Source organism: Pinus tabuliformis, chromosome Q (assembly GCF_031772625.1).
Source record: "Pinus tabuliformis cultivar Carrire ecotype Pingquan chromosome Q, CPIR1, whole genome shotgun sequence".
NCBI lineage: Eukaryota > Viridiplantae > Streptophyta > Pinopsida > Pinales > Pinaceae > Pinus > Pinus tabuliformis.
The window spans coordinates 454955205-454971480 of record NC_142296.1 but is presented as its reverse complement, the minus strand read 5'-3'; positions in this window follow the sequence as shown (position 1 = coordinate 454971480).

Genomic DNA, 16276 nt, shown 5'->3' with positions numbered 1-16276 from the left:
TATCCATTAAATAATTAAACATTCTAGAATAATAATTATTAATTTAATATCTTAAATTAATAATTATTTTATTCTAATTTTATAACCTATGATAAAATTGTATTTTTGAATCATCTAACAGAAGGTAGGTTTGGAAACATGTTACTTTACCATGCTCACCTGATGATGAATTTTCTTGATGGTAATGAAATCAACCTACCTTGCTTCCTACTTAATAGTTTGAGAAAAATGGCTGGAAATATTTAGAGGGAGATACATTCCATAGATAATGCCATGTATCATCATGGATTAGCGAAAATTTTAATTGAAGCCCATATGAAAAGCAAAGGGGATAATTTTGCGACAAGTCATGCTTTATACTTTTCAAGTTCTCCCTTTTGATTATACTTAATTCTGTAAACCCATTTGCATCCTATGGGTTTAACATTTTGTGGACAATCAACAAGTTTCCAAGTGTTGTTATCAATACTACTTGATATTCTTCAGCCATAGCTTGTTGCCATTCTTTATGTTTTACTGCTTCTTTATATGTGGAAGGTTCAGTAAAATCATTTGCTAACAAGGCAAAATTGCCTTCACTTCTATGTGCCCTTCTGGTGCCTGTTTTATTCTACTCATCAGGCTTTACATCTTTCAAAAGTTGAACTGCCCATTTCGGTAGTTGGTGCTCACTTGTTTTCACTTCTGTAAAGTCTCCATCATTGTAAAGAGGATTAATATAAACTGATGTTCTTCGTTCAGGTGAAGAGTGTGGAGAATCATTGTCAGAAGAACTGTTGCTGCTTGGAGATGTCGATGAACTACTAGAAGACCTAGATGATGTTGTTGATGTAGATGGACTGGATGACTCATCTTCAGAGGAAGGAAAATCAAGTTCATACCAATTTAGTGATGTTGGTTGACTTTGCATTTTTCCATTTCGTTTACTTCCCTTAGTTTCTAACTTTTGAAGAAGATTTTCAATTTCTTCAGCACTCTTACTCTCAGTTTCATCAAAAATGACATCCCTGCTCACAATGAATTTTCCATTAGTTAAAAGACGATACCCTTTCTTCTCATTAGAATAGCCAATCATTGTGCATTTTAAACTTCTTGAGTCAAGCTTAGTTTGTTTTTCTTTCGGAACTAAGGCATAACATACTGATCCAAAAACTCTAAGATTTTTAACTCAAGGTTTGAAACCAAACCAAGCTTCATAAGGTGTGATTCCATCTAAAGAATCAGTTGGAGATGTGTTTCTTAAGTAGACAGCTGTATGAATTGCTTCTGCCCAATATGTTGGACTTAACCTCTTGAAAGTTAACATGGATCTCGCCATTCCTAAAAAAGTGCGATTCATTCTTTCAACTACTCCATTTTGCTGTGGAGTGTAAACATTAGTAAGATGTCGTCTTATGCCATTTTCACTGCAATAAGTTTTGAATTAATTTGAAGTGAATTCTCCCCCATTATCTGTCCTAAGAGTACCTATCTTTTCTTTGACTTCATTTTCAACAAGTTGGCAAAAAATTTTAAACTTCTCAAATGCTTTTGACTTGTTCTTCAAAAAGTAAACCCAAGTCATTCTACTGAAATTGTCAATGAATAGTAAGAAATATTTGCAACCGCCAAATGAAGTTTGTAGTGGCCCACAAACATCAATGTGAACTAGTTGTAGTCGCCTGTTTGCACGCCATGAACTTGTTGGAAAACTTTCTCGACTTTGTTTGCCATAAATGAAAGCTTCACATTTTGCATTGTCCCTTTTGAAAGTGGGAAGTCCTTTAACAATTCCTTGTTTCTGCAATTGAGAAAGACTCTCAAAATTTAAATGTCCATATCTTACATGCCATAGTCTTACAGGTGAAATACTTGTACTCACTACCCCTGCAAAATCAGAATGCCTTGGAATAACTGTCCCTTTCATCCGTAACAGTTTTCCATCTTCATAACCTGTCATGACTATTTTCAAGTTCTGTTTGACTGAATTAATCTTGACTAAACAATCTTCCATAATCACCTAATGTCCTGCTTGTCAAATCGTGACTAAAGAGAGCAAATTTTTCTTAAAACTTGGTACATACCATACATTGGAAATCATTTTTTCTCCAATGCCAGGGAGAAAAACTTTACTGCTCCTTTTCCATAAGGAGTATGTTTTGTATCATCAGCAAGAAAAATGGAATTAAGTTGGAAATCTTGAAAATTCCAAAAAAAAACACGTCGACAAGTCATGTGCTGAGTTTCCCCTGAATCCAAGATCCAGGCATCTTCATAGTCACTTCTAAGATGCGATGAAAGTTGTGATGTTGGCGAGGAGGCAAAAACATATTCTGAGTTATCTTCATCTTGATTATTTGCAAATTGCATTGAATGCTGCTGAAACTTGGGAATTTTATTAAGTGAAGTTCGACAATATTCAGCATAATGGCCAACTTTGTTACATCCTCGACACACAATTTGACTTAAGTCTCTTCCTCTTTCTGAAGCTTGTCCTCTGCCTCTACTTTGACTTCTATATTGAGATTGTCCTCTACCTTGATTATTATTTCCTTGTCCTTGAAAATTACCTCTTCCTTGGTTGTTTCCTCTACCTTGAAAATTATTCCTTCCTGAATTGTTGCCTCTGTTAAAGTTGTTTCCTCTGCTTTGGCTTCGAACTCGACTTTGTGCTGCTTGATTTTGATTGCCTCTGCCTCTGCCTTGAGAACTGTCTGCTGATGATTTGCTAGTGCTGGCCTCTGTGAGAAAAACATCTTCACCAACTTTCTTCTTCTTCCCAAAGGTTTTATCATGTTGTGTCAACATTTCACAAAGCTCATCAAACTTTAGTTTATCTAATTTCCCAATTAATTGTAGAGTCTCCAAAAAATGTGTGTAGGAAGAAGGAAGTCCAGCAATTACAATTGTTACCATAAAACTATCATCTATTGCAGGAAAACCAGAATTAATGATTTCCTGTCTAATATTCTTAAGTCTTGAGATATATTCAAGAACATCACCTCCTTCAGTTAATTTTTGTTGCAACAATTTTAATTGTAGATCAACTTTCTTTGATTCTAGCTGAGTATCAAAGAGGTCTTTAAAAGTTTTCAAAGCAGACCATGCATCTGTAGCATTTTCTATATGGATATACATTTCATCATTCACAGAAGATTTAATAAGAGCTAAAGCTTTGGCATTCTTAACTTCCCATTTTGCTAGTGCAGCTGCATCTGTGGATTTATTCGGCTTAATATCTCCATCACATATACCCTACCATAATTCATTGTAAATGAGAGTGCTTTCGATGAGACGGTGCCATGTTTTGTAAGCTTTTATGCCTTCAAGTTTGTCGGTATCAAAAAACAAATTAATCAACTTAGACATTGTAGTGTTAAGACTTCACACCACGAATCAAGATCCAAAAAAAATCAAGATACGCAACACAACAGCAACACACAACACAAAAAATGAACTATCGGGGCTTGGCCTTGACCCTCTAATAGTCGTCAAAACAGGAGAAAATTGACTGAACTTTGCACTTGGCTCTAGTCAATTTCTCAAATTTATACAAGGCAACTTTCAAAATTTGACTTTTACAATGGTGCTTTTGCACAATCTAGTAAAAAAATTACCCCCCCCCCCCCCCCCTCAAAGTAAAATTACTTTGAGTTACACTTATGATGATCACAAATTAAAATAAAAAAACACTTCTTGGAGAAATTACCCACCTCACCTTATTTCTCCAAAACCATTATTTTACAAATGATAGAAAATTCCTTATCTCTCCAATTTACAAATTACAAACAAGGGAAAAATCCTTATCACTCCATTAACATTTATTCCTTTTTAATTTCTTTTAAATGCATTCATTTAAAATAACTTTGTGAAAATATTGAACCTGAATTAAAATCTTAAATACATTCATTCACTTTTCTCCAATCGACTTTCAGGCTGGCAACTTTCACGTGGGTTGTTGACTAACTCACCTTGGTTTTCACGCCAGCTTTAGCTAGCTTTGTTGGCTTTGACTGGCTTGGTTGGCTTCGGCTGGCAGGTTGGCTTCATTGGCTTCGCTGGCTTTTCTGATTGGCTCATTTATATACACTGCCCTAGAACGTTCATATATGAACATTCATTAAGCATACTTATCATGACTAGCCTGAAAATTCATAGCAGCAACATTAGTCCAGCGGTGAACAGAAGGAAACAAAATGGAATATCCTCAAGAAAATGGAATGGAAGACTGTCGAACAGCAAAAAAATGGCCAAATTGCAAGCATTGCGAAAAAACCCTTGGAAATAGAAGTGCTCGGGCTGTGGCTTGCGATCATGTGGACTACCCTGCATGAAAGCTCGCAAAGATCACACTCAATACACAGGCAAGAAAAACTGAGCTCAGTTTGTGTCCATATCCTAGTTCAATGACAATTGGCTTGTATCAGATTATAGGCAATGTAAAAGTTGATAAAGAATGGCAAGCAAGGGATCTGGTTGACAAATGTATGAGTTTAGAAGCATAACTACAGGCAGTGGAGCCCTTGAGGGCTGAGGTTATGCAATTGCCTGTTGATACTCGAAAACTAAATGGCTCTCGTCAAGAATTTTCAGCGCAAGTGCAAACTCTCAATCAAGAATTGACTAGAGCACAAGCTGATCTCTAGCAGGTTCCTGCATTGAGGGCAGAGCTTGACAGTTTATGTCAGGAATTGATACGATCCAGGACGGCGATTGAATATGAAAATAAGGCAAATAATGAGCAGTTCGAACAGAGGCAGGCTATGGAGAAGAACTTGATTTCTATGGCCAGAGAAGTTGAGAAACTTAGAGCAAAGCTTACAAATTCTAGAAAGTGAGCCTGGGCTGCTGGTGGACCAGAAATCGCGGTACAAAACTTTTATTTCTTCTGAAGGGGATGTCCAAGAATGAAACCAATAGGTCTTATTACAATAAAATTTGATCACTTCCTCATTTTTGACATAATCACAAATCGAATTTCCTTTTCTTATCTTTTGCCAATTCAATCATTAATAAAAATTTTGTTCCTTTTAAACAAAAAAAAACTGGACAAATTCCATACCAATCATTTGCTGATCAATTCAATGGAGTTTTCCAAAAACTTGTAGAGCTGGAATCTCCTCCTCCAATTCACTACAGCATTACTGGAGCTCTGATACCACAATAATGGCAGAAGTGTCCTCAGACACGTAATTTTATTAATCAGAGAAAAGATAATTACATAATTGATTTTGCAAGAGTTTACACCCGAACAACCAAACACTCTTGCAATGAGCTCTTTATAAGCTCCATGTCCTAACTACCTCTAATTATGGATCACTTATTAAATAACAAGTGTCCATTTACAATAAATGCTATTCAAACCAACTAGCTAACAAATCTCCTAAAATAGAGCCTAAGATACGACACATTTGGAGAGTCATATCTAGTTACAACAATATGCTAATTCTAAAAGTCTCCATTAAATAATTAAACATTCTAGAATAATAATTATTAATTTAATATCTTAAATTAATAATTATTTTATTCTAATTTTATAACCTATGATAAAATTGTATTTTTGAATCATCTAACAGAAGGTAGGTTTGGAAACATGTTACTTTACCATGCTCACCTGATGATGAATTTTCTTGATGGTAATGAAATCAACCTACCTTGCTTCCTACTTAATAGTTTGAGAAAAATGGCTGGAGGGAGATACATTCCATAGATAATGCCATGTATCATCATGGATTAGTGAAAATTTTAATTGAAGCCCATATGAAAAGCAAAGGGGATAATTGGGAGGATTTTCTGATTAGAAATCATTTCAAAGAAGCTAAACCAGAAGAACCTAGTGATAAGACTAGGAAGAGTAGAAGAAAATTGCCCTCAAACCCTAAAGAAAACTCACCTGCAAAAGAAACACAACAAGATCAATACTTTGATGATGAAACCCCTCTTATAAATGTGTTAGAAACTCTTAAGAAGAAGAATGTTAGAAGAAAGATAGCCAGCAATAAAAGGGAAAGTTCATCGAAAGAAGAAACAAAGCAAGAAGAAGTTAAAAAGTGTCCTCGAACTACTGAAAAACCACCATCAACTGTAAGAAGAAGTGCAAGGCTTAATAAACCAATACATGCATAGTCTTAGCAATCTTTGGAATTTTTCAATTTAGAAGAAGAAGAGGAATTGAGAGTTCCATCACCAGTTTCCAATCCAGCTAGGAGAACTCCAAAAATTGATCCTGTCCAGCAAGAAATATATGATTACATAGAGTCTCTAGAACAAAGAGCTGCAGGAAGGACTATTGAATCATCCTCAACCTGAGAAGAAATTATTCATTTTGATCCTCAAGAATAACCCCAAATTGTAAACACTCTCAAGGAGGAAATATATGAATTGGAGGTACTAAATAGACATTTGAAGCAGGGAAATGAAACAGTAAAGATACAAAATGAAATCCAGAGAACTCAAAATGACAACATATTGTTACATCTTGGTTTATGGTATGAGAAAAATAAGAAATTGAAAACCAAAACTCAATTTCTAAAGAAAACCAAGGATGGCAGCAGTCAGTTTCAGGAAAACAAGAAGGACTAACTTATATTTCCTTGCTCAGGTTTCTGAAGATGCTCAGTGACAAAGAAAGATTACAAATTTTGAAATTTTGTGCATGAGGACATGCAATGTCTTATGTGTGGGGAATGTTGAAGCCCAAAATTGTCTCTTTTTTACCACCTTCCTACACTCCATCCTCCTTATTTTTTACTCTAATAACTCTAATTGAACATCAATCTACAAGGTTCATGGAAATAGAAGGTACTTAAACATAGTTTATTTCATAAGTCTCATTTTTATTTATTATCTAGCTTAATATTTGCATGAGATGCTAAATTGCACCAATTTTATAGCTAATGACTGATTCTGCAACAAAGTCGAAGGTTTGATAGGTTCTGAAACTTCAGTCGAGGAACGAGACATATGGTCGAGTGGATAATAGATGGCACAATGATATTTATCTATCTCCATCACCTGGATCGATGATGAGAACACCACATAGGCCTAGGCAACATGGAAGTCAACCAGCGAAGAAGGAGCCGAAGGTGAACCAAACGAATGGGGAAATTAATTGAAGTATATATTTGGCCTCATGATTTGCTTCTCTGATAGAAAATCATGAGGAAATCGTGAGATATTATATTTTTTATGATATTTTTAGTCTCTATCGAGTAGGATAGGTTCATAAATATATAAACAGTTATTTGATGTAGGTTATAAATCTACCTCTCATCATGACAAAGACAGTCTTGCATATTGTTTGGAAAACTATGTTTTACAATTATAAAATTTTGTTTTATTTGATATTTGTGTTATGCATTGCCTTGATGCATATATAGTCCATTTGAAGAGTCGTGTTGTTTCCTACATCTCGCGGTAGGTCCTCCTAGAGTTGTAAGGTTTTATTGTTTTCAAACTAACATTTCAATTTTGCATTCTATATTTTTTTTAATTCATTTATTTCACTGATAGTCCGATTGTTAATGAATACTTTTAATAGTGATCACAAATTTGATAAAAGAGCACATTTATTTTAATCATTTTGTTGTAGGATGAATGAGTGAAGCTAAGATCTCTTGTGCACATGATAAGTAGTATAGCAGAGTGTGGATTGAGTTACAATTTATAGTAGAGTTTGAGTTTGGTGAAGAGGATTTCAATTTCCAATTAGTGTTAATTTCTCTTTTTCTATCAGAGTGATTTAGATTTAGTTTCATTATTTAGTTGAATAAGTGTGATATTTATTTTTGCAAAGTGTGATCTTCCTTTTAAGTAAGTGTTATAATCCTAGTTTCATATTTCTCCCAAGCAAGTGTGATTTTTCTTTCAAGTAAAGTGTGATATTTCATTTAAGAAAGTGCAATAATTTTGATTTCATTTTTGTTAAAGAGTGACATATTTACTTTCATGCAAGAGTAATGAAAACATGTGCATCTCGATATCTCAATTTAATCTAGGAATTTCTTGAATAATCAAGACTTCTAGTACATATAGTACACATACACTTCATCATCATACTAGCCCTAGTCAATAATTTATGTAGTAATTTAACATCAATTAAATTACCAAACAAGTATCTTGCCACTAGGTGAAATTTCTCCTCATAAAAAAACCCTCTACCTATGAGAAGCCTTTGGACACAAATCTAGCCTTGTACTTCTCGATACTACCATCAATTGCATGTTTCACTTTCTATATCCATCTAGAACCAACCATTGACTTGTCCTCTGGTCTTGGCACCATCTCCCATACATTGTTATTCATGATGGGGTCATACTCCTCCACCATGGCATTTACCCACACTAGTTGGGAAACTTCTTCCTCAAATGAAGAAGGCTCAGAATCAATGAGTTTTGTCATGAGTTCCATATAACTAGTATATTTTTCCGGTGATATCCTCTTCCTATGCAAGGATGTAGGATCTCCCACATGTTCATGTGCATCTTGCACCAACTTGTCAGCCTCTCTGGTTCTCTTCCTCCCCTCTCTGGAAGATTTTGGTTGAGTAGGTGCCTCCACTCGGCCACTTTTCATCTCCTTCACATGTGCCAATTGCTCCACAACATCTTGAGCCTCTGGCCAAGCCTCCTCCTTTGGAGCTAGAAGCTCCTCCTCTGGTGGAATACTCATGTATCACTCTAGAGATATTCTCATATCCTTCTCCTCATCAAATTTGGTATCTCTCCTCATCATTGTCATCCTAAGTGAGGGAAAATAGACCTAATATTTATCAGGTGTCTCTGTGTATCCTAAAAAGATTCCCATCTCAGTTGTAGGCTCCAACTTTTTCCTGATATCCTTGGAGACATGAAAATAGATGTAGGTCCAAAATTTTGAAAATGGGATACATCTGGCTTCCTCCCAGAAAAAGCTTCTTCGGGTGTGATCATGCCAATTATTTTGTGAGGGCTTTGGTTCTGCAAATAAATTGTTGTATTGCATGCTTCTAGCCATAGGTATAGTGGCAGTCCCTAATCATGCAACATTTCTCTTACAACTCCTTCAATGATTCTGCTTTTCCTCTTTGCTGCCCCATTTTGACGTGGGTTGTGGGGTGCAATTAGTTCTCTTCTAATATCTTCCTTGGAAAAAAATTATTTGAAGGAATTAGACACAAATTATCCTCCATTATCACTTCTTAGGGATTTAATTTTTTGTCCAGTCTCATTTTCAACTAATGCTTTGAATTCAACACATTTTGCAAACACTTCATATTTCTCCTTCATAAAATAGATCCATCACTTGCAGGAAAATTCATCTATGAAAATTACATAATACATATGTTTCGCAACTAAGACTATAGAAAATGTTCCACACACATCTGAGTGGACTTTCTCCAATATGTCTCCATCTCTGCTATCTCAACCTTATATGGGGGCTTGGACATATTTTCCAAGAGTGCATCCCTTACAAACATCATGTTGGTCAAGGGTTCATTTTGAAAGTCCTATCGTGATCTGCCACATCATTTTCAAAGCTTCATGGTGTAGGTGACCCATGTGCCTGTGCCATAGTTCTCCAACATATCAAATTTGAACATGTTTTTCTTTGCTTCTCAATGCAGTGCATGCATCTACTCCATCTTGTAGGGATTTTTCACTCTAACAATAATTTGTTTTACCTATCCAGTACCAACATGCTTCAAAAAAACTTTCCCCTTACTAAACACCACATTATATCCTATGTCCTTAAATATATCTACATAAATCAATTTTTTCTTCAACCCAGGCACATACATTACATTTTTCAGCTGAATATGGGAGCCTAACTCCCTCTTAAAGGTGACAGTACCAATCCCTTTGGTACCATGTTATGAAACCAGCTCACAAAAAAATAGAAAAGATAGATAAACGCATTAGAAATAAGCCTCTTTGAGAGGGAGCCTCCTTTACATTACACAAATGAACAATTCTTCGATGATACAAATGACAAGACCTCCTTTCTATATATAAGAGTCTAAGGGGTCATAATATAATTAGAGCCGACATAACAATAATAATGTAAGGGCACAATAATAGCAATAGTGGGCTTCTATGGGCACAATAATAACAATATGGGGACTACATGGGCACAACAATATAATAAAGGGGTTTTACTGATAACAATAAGGGGTTACACTAGTAGTACAGGGACCTAACATGCCCCTCTCCTTCAAAAAGTGTTGTCCTCAACTCTTGAGTATTTCTTGATGCTTCTGTATAAAATTCTTGTCCTCCCATGTGGAATCTTCAGCGGGTAAGTTCTTCCACTTGATGAAATACTCTAAAATTTATCGATTTTGTAACTATCAAGTTCTTGTTTCTGTGACTGCTCCAGGTTCCAATATGATTTTTCCTTCCTTGTCAAGTTATGGCAATATTGTTTGAACTAGGATCTTCTGTAACTTTTGAATGAGTGGCCACACTTCTTCGTCCTTCTTCCATTCATCCCTTGCTTTGTTTATCCAATCTGATTGGATAATAGAAATTGCACAAAACAATGCTTCCACATCCTCATCCTTTATTGAGAATGCATCTGCAACAACATTTTGCTTCCCTTTTTTGTAGATGATTTCAAAGTCATGCCCCAACATATTTGTGACCCATTTTTGTTGCTCTTCAGAGGATAATCTTTGTTCAAAAAAGTATTTAAGGCTATCATGATCCATTTTTACCTTCAAGTGTCTTCCCATTAGGTAGGGTCGCCATTTCTTAAGTGCATGTAGTATTGCCAACATTTCCTTCTCATAAATAGCTTTGTGAAAATACTTTCCTTTGATTGGATGACTTTCTAAAGTAATGGTTCTTTTGTCTTGCATTAAAAAAACACCAATTCCATTTCCTGAAGCATCACTTTCCGCAATAAATGTTTTTGTGAAGTCTAGCGTAGCTAAGACTGGTGCTTGGCACATTGCCTCTTTAAGATGTTTGAAGACCATTGTTGCTTCTGGAGTCCATGAAAATGCATCTTTCTTCAATAATGTTGTTAGAGGTGCTGCTATTCTCCCATAATTATTAACAAACTTGCAATAATACCCTATCAACCCTAGAAATCCTTGCAGATGCTTTATCGATGTGGGGATTTTCCATTCCTTAACGGCTTTAATTTTGCTACACTCTCCCTTAACACCTTCATGAGATACAATATGACCAAAATATTCCACCTCTTGTACTCCAAAGAAGCATTTGGAGCTTTTTGCATATAATTGTTTCTCCTCCAATAGTTTGAGCACCCTGTCAACATGTTGAACATGATCCTTCCAAGACTTGATGTAGATTAGTATATCATAAAAAAATACTAACACAAATTTTATAAGGAAGGGACTGAAAATGAAATTCATCAAACCTTGAAATGTAGAAGGTGCATTGGTAAGGCCAAAAGGCATGACCAAAAATTCATAATGACCCTCATGAGTTCTAAATGTTGTTTTTGGAATGTCTTCAGTCTTCATTCTAATTTGATGATATCCTGAACAAAGATCCAACTTGGTGAAGTAAATTGATCCATGTAATTCATCCAATAATTCATCAATGAAAGGAATGGGAAAATTATTTTTAATAGTGAGCTTGTTGAGCTCCCTATAATCCGGACACATGCATCTTGATCCATCCTTATTTTTCACCAATACTACTGGAGCAGAGAAAGAACTTTGACTAGGTTGAATTATACCAACCTCTAGCATTTCTGAAACCATACGTTCAATTTCACATTTTTGGTCATAGGGATATTTGTATAGCCTGATGTTTGGAGGAACACTTCCTGGAATCAAATGAATAGCATGATCATGATCACGAATAGGTGGGAGGCCTTTGGGAGTCTCAAATACCTTGGAATTATTGTCCAAGACTTTTTGGAGATCTGGAAAAATATATGATCGCGATGTGGGAACGTCTAGCGAACATAATTGTGCAATTACGCCTCATTGTTCCTTCTTTAGAAGCTTTTTCATACCATTAGACCTGATTATCTTTCCCGGTTTCCCCAAGGATTGTAGCCATTGGACTCCTAGTACAACATTAGCACCACCCATTGGAATGGAAAGCATTGGGCTATTCAATACATATTCTGCCATGGATAGCTTGATATTATGGCACTTTCCGGAGAAATTTATGGTTCCTCCACTTGCAACCATCACTTGACACTCTGGTACTAGATATATGAAGAAATTCAATTCCTTGGTTATCTTACAATGAATAAAATTATGGGTACTTCCTGAATCAATCAACACTATTACCTTTTTCTTCTTGATATGTCCTTCTATCTTGAGTTTGACAAGAGGTAATTCCAACCAATGCATTACAAGGTATGGTCGGATTCATTTCTTCTTTATCTAGGGTTTGTTCCTAGAATATATCCTCTTCTTTTGAAATTTCTTGTTCCTTTTCTTCCTCCTCTTCACAATCTATGTAGAATAATTTCTTCTCAGCACACTTGTGACCTTTAGTGTATTTGCTATCACAACTGTAACAAAGCCCTTTTGCTCTTTTTTATTCCACTTGTTATGGTGTCAACCTTGTAGGTTGTGGAAGGCTAGGGAAACAACACTTCCATCCTTACAGTTGTGAGTGGTAGGCTTCCTGGTTGCCATAATTTTGCTTTCCATTTTTCTTGCTAACTTGAATGCCTTCTCCAATGAATTAGGTTCCCAAAGGTGAACCTCATGTTGGATATTATCCTTTAAAGTCCTTATGAACACATCAATCCTATGCTCCTCTAGAATATCTTTTACCCTTATGTTCAATTTTTGGAAGTCCTCAATGTGCTCCATCATTGAACCCTTTTGTTTGAGATTTATCAATTGGCTAAAAAAGGTGTTGCTTTTTATATCCTCATAATGTGCTATCATTTCTTCCATAAAAATTGACCAAGTGACAATTCGTTTACAAGAGCAGAGCCATCAATACCATACAAATTGATTTGGTTCCAAATATAAAGTTGCAATACATACCTTTTGTGTGTTTTGCACATTATGGAGATCGCAAAATTGCTCCATCTATAGTACCATGTTCTGGGATCCTTGCCATCAAAATTGCTCATATTTATTTTTGGAATAGGGTGGGTCTTCAATCCAAAATTAGAGTCTATGAAACCATGATTAACATTTCTTTTGTTCTCATCGTGAGTTTCCTTTACTACCCTTTCACCATTAGTAACCATTTCTTGTAGCAACTTATTCAAATTTATCTTCAATTCTTCCATCTTAGCATCCATTCCATTCATCTTAGCATCCATGCCATTCATCTTAGCTTCCATTCCATCCATCTTAGCTTCCACATCATCCATCTTAACTTGCACGCCATTCATATTAGCTTCCATGCCATTCATCTTGGCTTCAGTTACCTTTTGTGAGAGTGAAATTTGTTGTACTTGGTCTTGTAATTTTGATATATCATGTTGCATTTCTTCCTCTTCTTCATGAGTCATGCTACGGTTTCTAACTAGGTGTTTCCATTTTCTTTCTTCATGGAATCAATTAATGCTAATAATTCGTCACTATTCCCTTTGAATTCCTTCAAACTAACATTTCAAACCAATCATACAAAATTTAAAAAAAACTACACACCTTTTTTTCACTTTGTAAGAGATCAATATTGAATCTGTTGTATCTCTGTAAATGCGGATCTCAAATATCTAATTGTGTCCTACAGTAGCCCTTTGGGTCCTATTTCTAATCTCTCAATTTTGATCAAGATTGGGTTCTCCAAGGAAGCGTTATGCCAAATCTCCCACGGTGCCCTCATTATAGACTAGTTCAGTAGAGCGAACTTGTACGAAGTGCCACGTGTCACTATTTCGACCTTAGTACCTGAAACTGATATACATAATACTACAGTCTGCCCTTTCTCTGAAACTTCTTACGAAATTTGAATCTGATTCTCAGAACAAAAGTTATGACGATTTTCCCCAGGTCACCTGTTTGGAATGTAATTCGGGAGTCTACAAAAAACCCTAACTTCCTCAGATTATATCTCTGAAAATATAGTGAGACAAGCTCTGAAATGTGGACCCAGAGTTTAGAATGATTTCGCCTCAAATGGGTTTGTTTTTTAGCTTTTGAAATGTCGCAGCAAAAAAATTATAGCGAAAATTCCATGATGACCTGTTTGGAGCAGTGAAACCCTAGAATCCAAAGCTTTGATACCAAATGTTATGAAACCAGCTCAGAAAAATATAGAAAAGATAGATAAATGCCTTTGAAATAAGCCTCTTCGAGGGTGAAACCTCCTTTACATTACGCAAATGAACAATTCTTCGATGATACAAATGACAAGACTTCCTTTCTATATATAGGAGTCTAAGGGGTCATAATATAATCAGAGCCAACATAACAATAATAATGTAAGGGAACATTAATAACAATAGTGGACTTCTATGGGGCACAAAAATATAATAAGAGGTTTGTATTAATAACAATAAGGGGTTACACTTGTAGTATAGGGACCTAACATACTATGTCTCCCATCATCTCCAAGTTCTATGTGTAATCATAGGTCCTTCTCCTATAGGATACTAAAGAACTAGTTAGATGATGTCATATGAAATGAGGCTCTAGAGTCCAAGTACCATAAAATGCCTTGTAAAATAATTTCCATGCATGTAATGAGGATGAAATCTAATTCAAATTATGATGTGAGAGCATCACCTCCTACTCCTCCTCCAGACTTCTTCACAAATTTCTTATGCAAACACTTGGTTGTGTAGTGTCCATATTCATGGCAATGAAAACATTTAAATTTGTTGAGTTCCTTCTTCTTGCCCTAGTTCTGGCTAGATTCTTTGTTTTCTTTGGCCTTCTTTCCCTTGGTTTTATTTTCGTTTCCTTCCAAGGAAACGTTTTCTTCTTCCTCAGCTTTGGATGTGACATCGTCTCTAGTTTTTCTTCTATTATTCTCCTACACCAAATCATCCCAAAGTCTCTCCCAATCTAGTAGCTTGTATATTCTATTAACTAAATCCTGATAGTTGTGCCAGGATTTCAGAAGGCCAAGGAGTGATAAGCTCACAAGTTCATATGATGGCACATTTTCTCCTACTCCTCCAAGTTCATTTCAAACATGAGTGAATCTGGATAGGTATTTTGGAATGATTCCATTTTTCTATGCTTGAATACTCTTGAGTTTACCTCTCAATGCCAATTTCATGGCATCATTGTTGCTCTAGAATAGATATGTGAGAGTTTTCCACATTTCAAAAGGACTATCCTTTCCATGCAAGTTTGAAAACACGCGATATTTGAAACCCTCCAGAATAATCCTCCTGGATTTGTTGTGAATTTCTTCTACTGAGCAAGTGTGTTTGCATTTGATGCTACAAGTTTCGAAATATTATTTTGTGTATATTCCCATACTCCATTGTTGTCCAAGAGAGCTTCCATCCTATCTTTCCAAGAACAAAAATTTGAGGTGCCCTCCAATGCATACCCTAGCTTCAATTCATTGAAAGACATGTTTCCTACTCAATAGAATCTGCACCAAAAACTCTGAGAGAAGATCTGGAACAAGATTTCTATGTAGTCTTCTATAGCTCTAATACCATGTAGAAATGTCATTAAATTTTCTACTGCTAATGAAATAAAACTAAAATTAAGAGACATAAATGTCTCCTACTATGTTGTGGAAAGGAAAACACACGATAAAACACATGCAATAATATGCAACCATCAAAACACAAGTAACATAATGATTTTAAAGGGGAACCCAACTGGGAAAAACCCCTCAGTTGCTTTGAATTAATTTAGATGAGAATGTGGATCAATTATGATGTCTTTCTTCAATCCTGAAGCACACCATGCACTATAATTCTGATCTCCTACTCATTGACCTGCTCTGACGAAGACTTATCCAAAATAGGTCTCAGCTTTCCTCCTATTTCCTTGCACAATCCTTAAGGAAATTAGCCCATAGAAAATAGGAGAATTCCCTATTTCCTTGTGCAAATCCCGAAGGATATGACCACCTTCTGATTGAAAAAACATTGTACACTCAACTAATATACAATTGATAATTACAATGTGCCTTTTCCTCCACTCCAACTAGGTAATTCGAATTCCATGCATGACTGGGACGAGCTTTACTAAATTGATCAGTTAACTAAGAGATCAGTGAGTCAACAATTGTTATAACTACTCAACTAAACTCCTACTAACTCCACTAAAGACTAGAGCTCAGTTAACTGAGTTTAAATAACAATAACTCCACTCGATAGCTAGATTTTAGCAATCAACCCGTTCACAACTCTACTTATAGCCTATAACTCGAATTTACTGATTTAACTAGGA